Here is a 14157-nt window from a genome sequence, read left to right as displayed (position 1 = left end):
CTACTAGAGCAGTTGCCAGAAAGCTTAGGGCTGGTGCTTCATTCAGCTTCCCGCTCTGGTCTCCAAGCTCCCCACACCTCCTCTGTACAGTCACTGTGCCAGGTGTTGACCTGGAGTGTGGGATAGAAGCAGTAGCCTGGGTAGGGGGAGAAGGACCTTGTGATCAGTTGCAGACACAAAGACCTTTGTGACTGGTATTATTCTAGAGGTAAAGGGAAGGATTCTGGGAAGAGCTGCTGAAGGGTTATGGGAGAACCTGGCTCTGTAAATGTTGGTCTTCTCTGGATATGTAGATTAAAAGCTAGGTGACCTATAGGCGACTGTAGCGAGAAGGATTCTGTGTTTGTGTTGGGGTGTGTTTGTGTGTGTGTGTGTGTGGGGGTCCTTCTTCCCTGCAGCTGAGCTTCTGGAGATCTAATATGCCTTGCTTTGGTGCTAGCTCTTGGAGGGTTGCCAGGGAAACCGTTGGCCAGTTCCAGAGATGTAGCCAGAGGGAAGGAGAGTGGATGACTCAGGCTTGCTTTCTCATACAACACACCCCCTTCCCATTACTTGGGTAAGGGTCTCAGAGGTCCCCTTCTCCTGGATCCTACAAAAGAGATACGCTTAACCTGACTTTTCTGGACAGAGCAGTCCCTCTCGCAGCTTTGATCAGATTACTCACTAAGGGCATAAATGGCCGCAGACGCCCAAGCCCTCCATAGATTCACCCTGGAACCATGTGTATGTGTGTGGGTGGGGTGGGGGGGAGACTTCAGCCGGCAGGGTGGATTTACACTCCTGAGGTGCCCATTCCCAGTGGGTAGTGGCAGGAGCCTTGGTTGAAATGCCTTCTGGGGAGCGAACCCGGGATAATTATTGATCGGGGCAACAGTGGACTTGTGACTTCGGCCAGGCAGGAGGAGGACCCGGGACTCGGGCTTCGGTCGCTGGGAGGGAGGTGGGCGGGCCGCGGAGGGGGGCCAATCACCACTACCGTCACTGTCGGGCCGAGCCCTGCTAGTGGTGGTCGATCCTACCCAAACAAAGCAACATGTGCTTGCTACGCGAGGCCCCGCTGCGGAGCCAACTAGGGAAGTCACCCAGCTACTGTGCAACGAGACTGCGCGCAGCGCCGGCCCACCGCAGGGCGCTGCCTCTCCGAAGGCGCGGAGGGGGTTCCGGGTCCCTGTCAAGGAGGGAGACGCAGGGGGCGCAGGGGTTGGCGAGGGGCTCGCGAGAGCGCGTCGGAAGGAACCAGGAAGCGGCGCGCGCCGGCGCGGGGCGCGCGGCCGGGCCTCCGCGCGCTAGTGGCGCGCGCGCCCCCGTGGGCCCCGGCGGGAGGAGAGTCGGCGGCCGGAGCCGTCACCCCAGGCGGGGACCAAGCGCTGGCAACGACGCACGGCAGCCTGACCAAGGGAGGGAGGGAGCGAACTAGCGAGCGAACGCGCGTGAGAGCTGGGCTGAAGGCGGCCGCTGACGCCGGAGGGGCCGAGCGAGGTAGGCGCTGCGGGGCGAGCCCTCGGCTCCGGGCAGGGGAGCGAGGCCGGGGAGCCTGTCCGGGTGGGGCCCCGCGCTCCGGCTGCCCAGACGCCTGGCAGGCCTGCGCCTAGGCCATCGCCCCTGGGCTGTGAGACGGAGGGAGGGAGACCCGGAGAGGGCGTAGCGAGGGGACGGAGTGTCCGGGGCAGTCTTGAAGTTTGTGCCTTCTCTACGGCCTCGTCGACTGGAGGGGGGTGATTCGCAGGCCGGCCTCATTTGGCGCCCCCGTGGACTTGCGCCCGGAGGCAAGTGCCCCTCACTGTCCCCTCCTCGCGACGCCTCTAGCCGTGGAGGGCTGCGGAGGGGGCTGGGGACGGTGTTGGGGCCCCAGGGACGTGGAGGGGGATCGTGAGGAGACTGGCGGGGCGGAAGGTGAGTGCGCGCGAGTCGGGGTGTGTGTGTGTGTGTGTGTGTGTGTGAGACAGAGAGAGAGAGGGGGACCCTCTCTTCGCTACACTTCTGAGAGCTCAGGGACTGCTCCCAGCTACCTCCCGCTTCTATGTTGCTATTCCCAATAACCCGTGCTTCTCCTTGCTTTTATTTGCCAGAGGGGATCCTTTTTTCAAAAACAGTGTGTGCGATCCCCGGGGTTAGGATAAGCCCTGGGGTGCCCGGTGGGGTGAGAGTGGTAGCAAAGCTTCAAGGAACAGTGCCTTATAAGGAGTCAAGACAACAAACACGAGCGTTTTGATAAGGCTGTGGGGTGCGGGATCCCACATCAGGATCCGCCAGGCCTGGGCTTGAACGTGTGTCAGTGGGAAGCGGTGCGCTCTTTTTTTTGGGTCCTCCCTAGCCAAGGGTAAAGAGTTTTTGTTTTTGTTTTTGTTTCTGTTTTTAAAAAAGTGCTCCTGGTGTCCGGGGTAGATATGGAGAGTCGCAAGGCGAGTTGTATTACAAAAGCTGGTCTGAGGCTAAAGGAATCTGGCAAGATGGTCAGGCTGATCAAAGAGGAAAGAACTTGTTTGTATGGAGCAAGAGGTATTCGCAAACACTTGTAGCCAGCAGTGATGAGAAAGGCGAAGAAGAAAACAGCGCCAGCTTTTAGGAAGATAAGATTAATGAAAACCACCAGAATTTTAAAGACAAGAAGATACTATTACTCTTTTTTGCAAAGCCATGCCCAGCTCTTCCCCGCCCCCCCTTGTGTCCTGTGATCTCGATCACACCTGTGTATCAAATAAGTAGTAGTACAGAATGTTAGAGCTAGAAAGGATCCCACCCCCACTCCCCGGGATCATACCACTCCTTTATTTTACAGATGAGGAAACTGAAGCCCAGATAGGTAGCTGAGTGGGTTAGTTCAAGACTCTTCAGATCCCAAAGCCCAGTGAAGTAGTAGATATTTGCTTTAAGTACAGTTCTGTAAATTATCCCTGAAATGTCCTCAGGGAATATCCTTTGAAATGACTTTTGTCATTATTTTTAGTCTTCAAATGATGTTTGTAGTCTTAGGTTCCCAAAGTGATTTGGATAGTCACTGGGCCATAATGAACTTTGAGCAGCTGAGTCTTTATTGTCTCAGAGAATTTAAAAAAAATTGTCAATTAACAACTTTGCCACTTTCTCCAGCATTCTTCTGTTCTCATTCATTTGTTTATGTTGTTTATACTTATTGGCTATAGGTTGGATATTTTATTTCTTGTTCCTTTGTGCTCTTATTTCATTTTGGAACATTTTATGAACTTTATGGATAGTTTCTGATCATTCTATATGCGTGACTCCTACTGATTGGCTTTATTTTATGGCTTTGTATGTGTATATATATGTATTGGTACTAACTACCAGCTCTTCAAAGATCATAGTTGTTAGAAGTGATAGTACTAAATGTAAGAAGATGCAGCTAATTTTAAGAAAAATTGAACATGCAACAATTTATGATTATGTATACTTAAAATAAAACCATACCTCTGATCAGGTAAATGTTATCTAAAAGATGTAAAATTTTAAGCACCTGGTTGAGACACAGGAATGCAATGGAGATACTTTTTTTTTTTTAAAAAAGCAAAACATCAGAGAAAAAAAAGTTGATTTCTATCATCAACAGTTTGGTTATTGCATAACTTGGAGCTAAACTGCACAAAATCTTTACCGTATACCCAACTAAATAGATTATTCCATCATCTCATGGTTTGCCTTTTTACTGTTCATACATCTGCCAACAGGATATTGATATGGATTGTGTTAAGGATTGTATATTCAAGGTAGATATGTTTCTTGAATGGGCACTTTAGGATGTGTGTAAGAGAGGGCTATCATTGTTTGGAGTGTTACAACATAAATATTTTGGTCAGCACTTCCTACTGTTCTCTGACTTCTCCTTTCATCTCCATTTTCTTACTCTCCATTGATATTGTCTTTAATTTTTATTTGCATTGGAAAAACCTTATCAAGGCTCGTCAAGGGTTATCATTTATTGCTTTTTGGGGTATCTGTCATTTTTTCCCAAATTTAATTATTAGTAGTATTTCAATTATTTATGAGTTATGTTGCTGTTTGGTTTATAGTTACGATTATTCTTGTGATTTATCTTCTTGATAGTGTCTATATAGATAGGTGGTCTTATTGTAAAAGGAAGATGTTCTAAATAGGTAAATAATACACTACAGGTAAGATTTCAGTTGTAGAATCAAAGCAAGTCGAATTCTCTTGTAGCACTCTATAAACATGTATGGATTTCACAGTTATTCACAGAGTTCTGGACATTTTCCCCCTATTACTACATTATTCTAACATAAAAGCAAAAACACATGCATACACACAAAAACTGAAACCAAAAGTTTTTAAAAATTATTTTTATCATTTGATACTTACTCTTTTGAAAGTTATCTGATCGTTGCAGGCTACTGGACTCATTATTCTTTTGTTGGGTGCCCTCGAGTCAGTTCTGACTCAAAGCAACCCTGTGCGCAACAGAAGTAAACACTGCCCAGTCCTGTGTCATCCTCACAATTGTTGTTAACACTTGAACCCATTGCCGCTGCCACTGTGCCAATCCATCTCATTGAAGGGGTCTTCCTCTTTTTCACTGTCCCTCCACTTTACCAAGCATGATGTCCTTCTCCAGGAACTAATCTCTCCTGATATGTCCAAAGTATGAGAGACAAAGCCTGGTCATCCTTATTTCAAAGAGCATTCTGGTTATACTTCCTCCAACACAGAATATTTTTTACTACATAATAAAATATCAAAATACTTTTATTCTGGGACTCCTTAATGAAAACAAAATGTGACAGTTAGCTCTAAAGTATCCCTGTACTCAAATATGTGTGGTGTTTAAAGAGAAAAAAAATTTTTTTTAATCTTAACATTGTGAATAGATTTGTAAAATCGGAAGTATTTTTTTCCCCTCCATTTTTGGAAACACAACAGTTTTATACTTGTTTCTGGGAATAAGAAAGTCAGATTTAACAACCTAGTTTCCCTTGATCAAGCAGTTTTCTTATGTTGTTGTTGTTTTGATTCTTGGTACATTTAAGTCCTAAGCATTGTGGTGATAAAAAGATTTTTTGAATTGCATGCACTCTTAATTAAGTTAATTTTATTTTATTAATTAAAATTAATTTGAATGCCATTAAGTAAAATACTGACTATTCTTTTTAATGATGATCCTTTGCTATTGAAAAAGCCAAGCCAGTTAGGAAAAGATTTACATATCCTAGTCATTGATATGTTTGCTAATAAAAAGAGAAGAGTAGTTTGCAGGTGTTAGATTTTTAGATGGTTGAATGAGACCCTCACTTTTGGTGGTTTCAGGGCTTTTAGATGACATTTTATTACTTTTGTTCGTTTTGGTCACACCCATGACTTCCTTGGAAGATATCTTTGAGGTTTAGTTTCCTTTTTTTTTAAATGGTAATATTGGGGTGGGGGTGCTTCCTGTTTGTATTTTCAAAATTAGGTCCACATATTAAACTTGTTGTAGTGTCGCATCGTAATTTTAAACATATAAGGCCAACATCTGATGCCATGCAATTTGTCTTTGACCTGTTGTAAACCTGAATACCCAATTGAGAAGGCAAGACAGTCTTGAACATTTTTCTCAGCTCTTTTTGAAGTCTAGCTGACTTGGAAGGAGTGTCAAAACAACAAGGCACAACTAATAGAAAAATGGTGCTGCTGAACTTTAGAGAGGAGTTGGTTGCCATAGAGTTATACAATACAAAACCCCATATATTTAGCAATAACTGTAGTTGGGCTGGAGTCTGGTGTAGTACTGTATGATAGGCACTGGACTGAAAACCACAAGTTTGGCGGTTCAAACCCACCAGCCGCTCCTTGGAAACCTCATACAGGGTTGCTATTGGGTTGGAACTGACTCAACAGCACTTAACAACAACAATAGTTGGGCTAAGGAGCCCTGGTGGTGTAGTGAGTTATGTGCCGGGCTGCTAACCTCAGAGTCAGCAGTTCGAACACATGAGCCACTCTGTGGGAGAAAGATGAGGGTGTCTACTCCTGGAAAGATTTAGTCTTGGAAACCCTTTATAGGGTCACTATAACTCAGAATCGACTCAGTTACAATGAGTTTTGGCAGTGGGATAGGTAGGGTAAGGAGCTTTGGGGGTCATGCAGGGGGTTAAGTGTTGGGCTGCTAAGCCAAAAGATCAGCAGATTGAACTCACCAGCCGCTCTGGAAGAAAGATGAGGCAGGCTGCTTCCATAAAGACCGGCAGCCTCGGAAGCCCGATGGAACGGTGTTGCTTTCTCCCATAGGGTCACTGTGAGTTAGAATCAACTCGATGGCAGTGGGTTGGGGTTTTGGTTTTATAGGTAGAATAGAGGAGCCCTGGTGGCTCAGTGATTAAGCACTCTGATGCCAATCAAATCCAGCAGCCATTCCACCGGAGAAAAGACTTCATGAACAGCCTCAATAAAGATTGTTGTTGTTGTTGTGAAGTGTCGTCAAGTCAATGCTGACCCATAGCAACCCTGTATAGGGTTTCCAAGGAGCGACCGGTGGCTTTGAACCACAGACCTTGCAGTCCATACTGACCTTTCTGTCCAGCACATTATCCGGCAGCACCGCACCAGGACTCCTCAATAAAGATTACAGCCTAGGAAACCCAGGGGGGCCGTTCTGCCTGTCTAGGGTCACTGCGAGTCGGAACCAACTCTATGGCACACATTCCCATAGGTAGGGAAGGGCAGGAGTGGGTCAATGGTAGAATCCTTCCTTTCCATGAAGGAGACCTGGTTTGATTCCTGGCTAATGCATCTCAAGTGCAGCCACTGATAATCTATCTGTGGAGTCTTCTTGTTGCTTGATGCTGAACAGGTTTCAACGAGCCTCCAGACCAAGGCACACTAGGAAGAAAGGCCTGGCGAACTGTTTCTGGCGATCAATGAAAACCATATGATCAGTGTCTGAGCTCACTGTGCATGGGGTCACCATGAACTGATAGCAGCTTGACAGCAGTTTGTACAACAACACTGACAGGATAGGAGGTCGTTGGTGGTTCTGTGGTAGGATTTTCCCCTTCCAAGCAGGTGACTCACCCAGCCAGTGCACTTCATGAACAGCCACCACCTGTTTTTCGGGGGGCGGGGGGGTGGATAATACATGTTACTATGATACTGAATACGTTTCAGTGGAGCTGGGTTAGGAAGAAAGGCCTGGTTGTCTGTTTCTAAAAATTAGCCAGTGAAAACCCTGTGGACCACAATGGTCTTATCTGCAACCAATCACACATCACACCATGTGCATGACTCAGAGGCCAAGTCAGGGACAGCGAACAATAATGACAGCAGTGGTAGGTCTCCAGAGAAAGTTCCCTAAGTCCTAAAACTCTTCCTTGGCCCTACTGGGTGCTTTTTAAGTGGTAGATCACTTTTAATATAAAGTTGAAGAATGAGTTCTGTGGAGTCTTGAGGAGAAGTACATCCTTGAAAGGTATATGTATAATACGATTTCGATGGTAGAAGCAAGTGGTCTTTTCAGACTTTTAACTTTATTCTAAGAAGTGTAATGACTCAATAGACTTCTAATTAAATAGGCATTCAAATGTGTCCATAAGTTAAGGGCATTTTGGCTGGTGGTGGCTGTGTGCCGTGGAGTCGGTTCTGACTCATAGCGATCCTGTACAGGGTTTCCAAGGCTGTAAATCTTTACGGGAGCAGAATGCCTCATCTGTCTCCCGCGGAACATCTGGTAGTTTTGAACTGCTGACCTTGTGGTTCACAGCCCGATTCGTAACCTCTACACTACCCCATGCCAATATTCAAGCAAGAAGAAGTTATCATTTGTCACATACAGAGCATTTTCTTCTTTGGGTTCATTCATAGTAATTGACATTTATTTTCTCATGTATCATAATACCATTAAGATAAAAAGGTCATATATTGATTTATAAAGAACATTAATCATTTTCATATGCATGTGAAAGCTGGACAGTAAATAAGGAAGACTGTAGAAGAATTGATGCTTTTGAGTTATGGTGTTGGAGGAGAACATTAAAAGTGCCATGGACTGCCAAAAGAACTAATAGATCTGTTTTGGAAGAAGTGCAGCCAGAATGCACCTTGGAGACCAAGATGGCCAAACTTCATCTCTCATACTTCGGACATATTGTCAGGAGGGACCAGTCGCTGGAGAACGTAATCATATTTGTTAAGGTGGAGGGTCAGAGAAAAAGAGGAAGACCCCCCCCAATGAGATGGACTGGCCAAGTGGCAGCATTGATGGACTCAAGCGTGGCAACAGTAGTGAGGTTGGCCCAGGATCGGGCAGTGTTTCATTCTGCTGTGCATAAGGTCACTGTGAGTCGGTACCGACTTGATGGCACCTAACAACAACAACAACAACCTGCTTTTGGTGCTAGCTTTCAAAATCCACTCTGGTTATTCTTTTTATTTTTGCATATTTCTCTTATGAAGAGAATTATCTCCAGATTTTATGTACTGCTAGTTTTTTGAGGTGCTTTTGCTGACTCATATTTTTAAAATTACATTAAGATATAGAATATGGTTTGAGAGCAGTAATGAAATTCTCAGAAAATTTGAAAACTTTCCTTTCTGACTAGTTAGAGAAAGGTTGGGGAAGACAAGGGGAAATACATTGATGAGCCACTCAGTTATTGTTATTTGTTGAGATTAATTAGGTGACCAATATAGTCAATACCCATCAGGCTAGTAAAGAATGAATTTAGCCTTACCCTGTTATAATACCAGAACAAACCTAAGGGTTTTCTAATATGGTTTCATTTTACTTAGTAAAGAATTTCTCTGCATATGGGAAGTTAAGCCAAAGTCACTAGTAACAGTCACATCCATGATTTCTATTAAAAAAACCAAAAAACAAAAAACTATTTACCACTCTACATTATTGCTCTACTTTTTCATCAGGGAAAATATATGGATTGTCAATATATTATGCCTTTCTTTCAAGAAATGAACAGAAAAGTAATTCAGTTTTTAAACAGTACTTAAAATTATGTCCCAAATCTGGAGTTTTAGAACATATTCCAGTGTCTAAAAGTATAAAGATAACAAAAGCAATACGTAGTACTTATTACAGTGTGCCAAGCAGATATTGGTTTAAGCTCGTACCATGTTTGAACTCATGATCCTTGAGGGATGAAAAATGAAGAAACGGCCGCAGGGAAGTTAAGTAACTTACCCAAGGTCATAGACCTTGGAGGCAGACCCAGGCAGCGCTAACTCTAGAGGCCACATTCCTAACCACTATGCAGCAATGGAGCGGGTTACTGCAGCTTTGCAAAAACACATTGGTTTCTAAGGCTTATATTTCTTTATGTTCCAAAATGGAGTCTTGTGGGGTTTTTTTTTTATATATAGGATATATTTTCTATATGTTTGTTTGCTTTTAAGTTTATAAAGGTGATGGTATTTTTCCACCTAGGAATATAAACCTGTTAGGAGTTGTACAACAGAAGAGACTTAATTTTTACTTAAGTTGCTCTCTGTTGTCCTTCTACAAATGTTGCCACCATAGGAGAAGAGTTAAAAGTTGTCTCCTTGGCCTCTGTTTACAAATAAAAGGGACATTTGTGCTGGGGGGGGGTGGGTTCAAGTGACATACTTGTCTGCTGACTGAGAACTCAAGTGCGCATCTCATTTTATTTACAACTTTCTTGGAAAGGATTTAGGGTCCTAGTCTTGTTTTATTGAAGCATTTTAGAGTTATGATTACTGAAATAAAGAGACATGATGTTTTATTATTTGGGCTAGTTTTTGAGCAACAGAACTGATTACATGTTTAGAACTATGCAAGGGTCATTAGAAATCAGTCTCAGAAATATATTTCTTTTATCATTTTTGATGCTTGTTTTCTCTCAGCACTTTTCCTTGCAGAGAGTGGGTAGACTGTGGAGTTACATCTTGTAGACAGACCCCTAAAATGGATTTGAGTGATCAAGACAGGGACAAAAACAACAAAAAACCCTACAAACCCCTTCAATTCCCTGTAGAGTGTATAGACTTGTTCAAATAAACAGAGGATGTTAGTTTCCAGGATTGTCAAACTGTCACCTTTGACCAGGGTTGAATTTTCTTTGAATGTTGACAGAAGTTACAATGTCAGTGGAAAAAGCTTAATGTGAAGTCTCTATAACTCAGAATTTCCTTGTTTATGTGAATAAGACCCTACAATAAAAGACTTTTTTTTCCCCTTTGTCTGATGAGTATAAAAAGTCTTCATTGGGGGTTTTCCAGCCTTAAGGAGAGAGTATATTAAAATGTTTGTGAAAAAATTATTTTGTTTTGTCTAAAATTCAGAGCCTGTAGCTTGTATTAATAACTCACGATGTTTTTATGAAGAATGGAGTTTTAAAAATCTATTCTGAGGGGGGTATATTGTAAATAAGCTTCCGTCACAAAATTATTGAGCACTTAATTTATTAAATTACTGAAAAATAGAATTTATCAGTGTTATGATGTAGTACAAGGGGACTTGAAAGGTTTGTAGAAACATGAAATTAAGAGGAAAATTGAAATTTTCCATGAACTTTTTGTAGCCTTCTCTTAGTCTTCAGATAGTCTGAGTTTTAAATAGGCATATCTCTTTTGTTTTGTTAATTATTTCTAAAAGCAGCAGACTGGAGAGCTATAGGCATGTACAGCAATTGTCAAAATTATGTTTTTAGGATTTGTGATCTGTTTTTGGTGGAAATGAGGGAGATTTACTCTGGGAATTGGATATTGTAGAGCTTTAGCCCATGAGGTATGGAAAGTTTATTATACAAGGATACAGTTATACCTTTTTTTTTTTTTTGGTGACTATTTAAATTACATAACTATATATTGTTCTGTTGAATCCCTATATACATACCACCATATTTTAAATATGAGAGTTTATACTGCAGTACGTTTCAATATCAGGTGGAAATTGTTGCACATTTAGAAATGGTCTTCCTTCTTTACCTTTGAAGGTGTTAAAATAAAATAGAAAACATTTGGCTTCCTGAACAACATGGGTGTAATTTAATTAATATGCTGAGTTAGTGGTGAAGCATGATCCCTTGATTTTGTAATACTAGAGAAAAAAATATTTTTAAAGGAATGAGTCCTTAAGTATGATCATTTTAAAGACATGTTAAATTTTGTCCTAAAAATGTGACATCTTCAAAATTTATGGTATTGAGTTCTATAGCACAAGGTTGGCAGTTCATATTCACCAGCCGCACCGTGGAAGTCCTATACAGGGTCGCTATGAGTCAGAATCAACTCTATGGCACTTCACAACAACAAGAAGTTCCAGTAGTAGTGGTCAGTTTAAACAGGACAAATGTTATTTCTATGGCATCAACCCTAAAAGAAATTGATAAGTTTGACTACATAAACATTAAAAGGAGCTTAGGATAAGCACTGAACTAGTCACCACAAGGTTGGTGGTGTAAACCTACCAGCCGTTCCTTGGAAACCCTGTACAGGATCGCTATGAGTTGGAACTGACTCAAAGACACTTAACACCAACAACAAACATTAAAAACTTCTTTATGCCAAAAAATGCCAGAAACCAAAGGCAAATGACAAAATAAGGAAAATATTTTAACATGACAAAGAGTTTTGGTTTAATGTTCTTAATATACGAGGCTAAGTAAAAAAGAAAAAAAAAATATGGCTACAAATCATATAAACCTTTATTAAACAAAACTATCAAAATGGGAAGCAATTGTTTCTCACCATAGCCTCCATCTGGGTTTATACCCTTCTAAAGGCAGTGTTTCCATCTCTCTAACTTACTTCTCCAAAGAATTCTTTCGCTTCAATTTACACCACATCAGAATAATTGTCTTGGCATCCTCAAAGTACTCAGATTATGTTCCTTTTAAATGTTCTTTGAGTTTGGGGGACAAAAAGGAATTTGAAGGGGGGAAACTAGAGCTATAGAGTTGTTGTTGTTGTTTTTGTTATGTGCCCTGGAGTCAGTTCCGACTCATAGCGACCCTGTACAGGGCTGTAGGGTAGATGAGATAAAACTTCCCAACAAAATTCTTGTAGGGTAGCCCTTTGCTGTACCCTCAGAGAACGAGCAGATATGTGGTCATGATGGAAAAAATTCCTCAGTGCAACTTTCCTGGACTTTTTCTCACCAATGCAGTTTCCAGTTTTCTTAGAACTTCTTCCTAATAAGCTCCTATGCTTGTCCTGTGTCCTTTGAGAAAGTCTATCAAGATGACCCTATTGGAATCTCAAAAACACAATCACCATAATCTTCTGAGCTTACTTCTCTGCCTTGAATTTAAATAGCCTAGTAGGTCCCCTTGGAAGCCATTGTTTTAATTGTACCTTTTTTTGAAGGCACTGTAATGAAACTAAGACAAGTGTATTACTGAGGGAACTTGTCTGTAGCCATCCACTGATCATGGAGACATGTTTAAACATGTTTCGTTTGGAATAAGCCCATGGATATATGAATTGGAACCCTTGTAGTTAATACTTTTTGACTTATATGAAGAACTTCATCAAATTATAGGAAGACTGCCCCCAATGGGAAAAACAAAAAAGAAGAAATATAAATGGCCAATAATCCTATGAACAATGTTCAAATGTATTAGAAATCAAGAAAAGCAAATAAAAACAGTGGCATAATTTTTCCAGCTAGCAGATTTACAAAGAAGAAAAATATTGAAAAAAATTAAAACAATGTTGCTTAGGTACATGGGGGCTTCATGTTTATTGGTCAGAAAGTAAATTGGTACTTTGGGGGAAAGACAGTTAGATATATGTATGTACCTTTTGACCTACCAGTTCTATTTAGATTCATGTCTTTCTAGGACAAAATCTGAAATATGCTCAAAGATTTGTGTACAAAGTTATTCTTCACAGTGTTGTTTATAATAGCAATGACGTGGAAGCAATCTCAGTTCAACATTCAAGGACTGATTAAACTGAGGTGCATCTATACAGTGGAATACTACAGTCTGTATAGTCATTTCATAAAACCATATTTAATGACCTAGGTAAAGTTTACAATATGGTACTAAATGAAAAAGCAAATTACAGACATAATTACATACAGTTCTGCTTGGAAAAAAATACGCACTGTTGTTGTTAGATGTCGTTCAGTCATTTCCCAACTCATAGAGACCCTGTGCACAGCGGAAAGAAACAGGGTAAAACATTGCCTGGTCCTGTGTCTTCCTCACAGTCATTACGTTTGGAGCCCATTGTGGCATGCACTATGTCAGTCCATCTTGTTGAGGGTCTTTCTCTTTTTCAGTGACCCTCTACTTGGCCAAGTTTGATGTCCTTTTCCAGGGACTGGCCCCTCTTGATAACATGTCCAAAGTAGGAAGTCTCTCAATCCTCGCGTCTAAGGAACATTCTGGCTCTCCTTCCAAAACAGATTTGTTTGTTCTTCTGGCAGTCCATGATTCTTCATCAATACCACAATTCAAATGTATCAATTCTTCATTATTCACTGTCCAGCTTTCAGATGCATAAGAGGCAATTGAAAATAATCATAGGTTGGGTCAGGCACACCTTAGTCCTCAAAGTGATACCTTTGCTCTTTAGCACTTTAAATAGGTCTTTTGTGGCAGATTTGCTCAGTAAAATACATGATTTGATTTCTGTACTGCTGCTTCATGAGCATTGTTGTTCCAAGTAAAATGAAATCCTTGACAACTTTAGTCTATTTTCTGTTTTATCACCAGGCTCTGAAGAAAGATTGATTACTTCTGGGTTATGGATGTGTACGTACACATGTGCCTGTGTTTTTGTGTGTTATATTATTTTCTTGTTTTTCTATAACCAATCAAGTAATCAGGGAAAAATGATTTTTTAAATAGCTTTTGTATATTGATTTATCTTAGAATGCAAACTTTAGCTGCTTTTGTTTACAGGTAGTGTTTCCTTTTTGTTGTTGTTGTTAAGTGCTATCGAGTTCTGACTCATAGCCACCCTGTATCGAGTTTCTGAGGAGTAGCTCGTGGGTTTGAACCGCTGACCTTGCAGTTAACAGTCTAGTGCTTTTCCTACAGCGTCACGCCAGGAAAAATGAATAATTTGTAATGTTTATGTCAATTTTTTACACTATGTGACATCTTTCATTGACGAACTTGTTAAAACCACCCTAATTAAGTTGTTAGCATTTTAAGAGCTACAACAGTTTTAACTTGGGGAGTAAGTTAATTCCTATACTTGGTGAGATACCTCATTTTTTCATATAGAAGC

Source organism: Chrysochloris asiatica, unplaced genomic scaffold, assembly GCF_000296735.1.
Source record: "Chrysochloris asiatica unplaced genomic scaffold, ChrAsi1.0 scaffold00007, whole genome shotgun sequence".
NCBI classification, from domain to species: domain Eukaryota; kingdom Metazoa; phylum Chordata; class Mammalia; order Afrosoricida; family Chrysochloridae; genus Chrysochloris; species Chrysochloris asiatica.
This window is presented reverse-complemented; position numbering follows the sequence as displayed.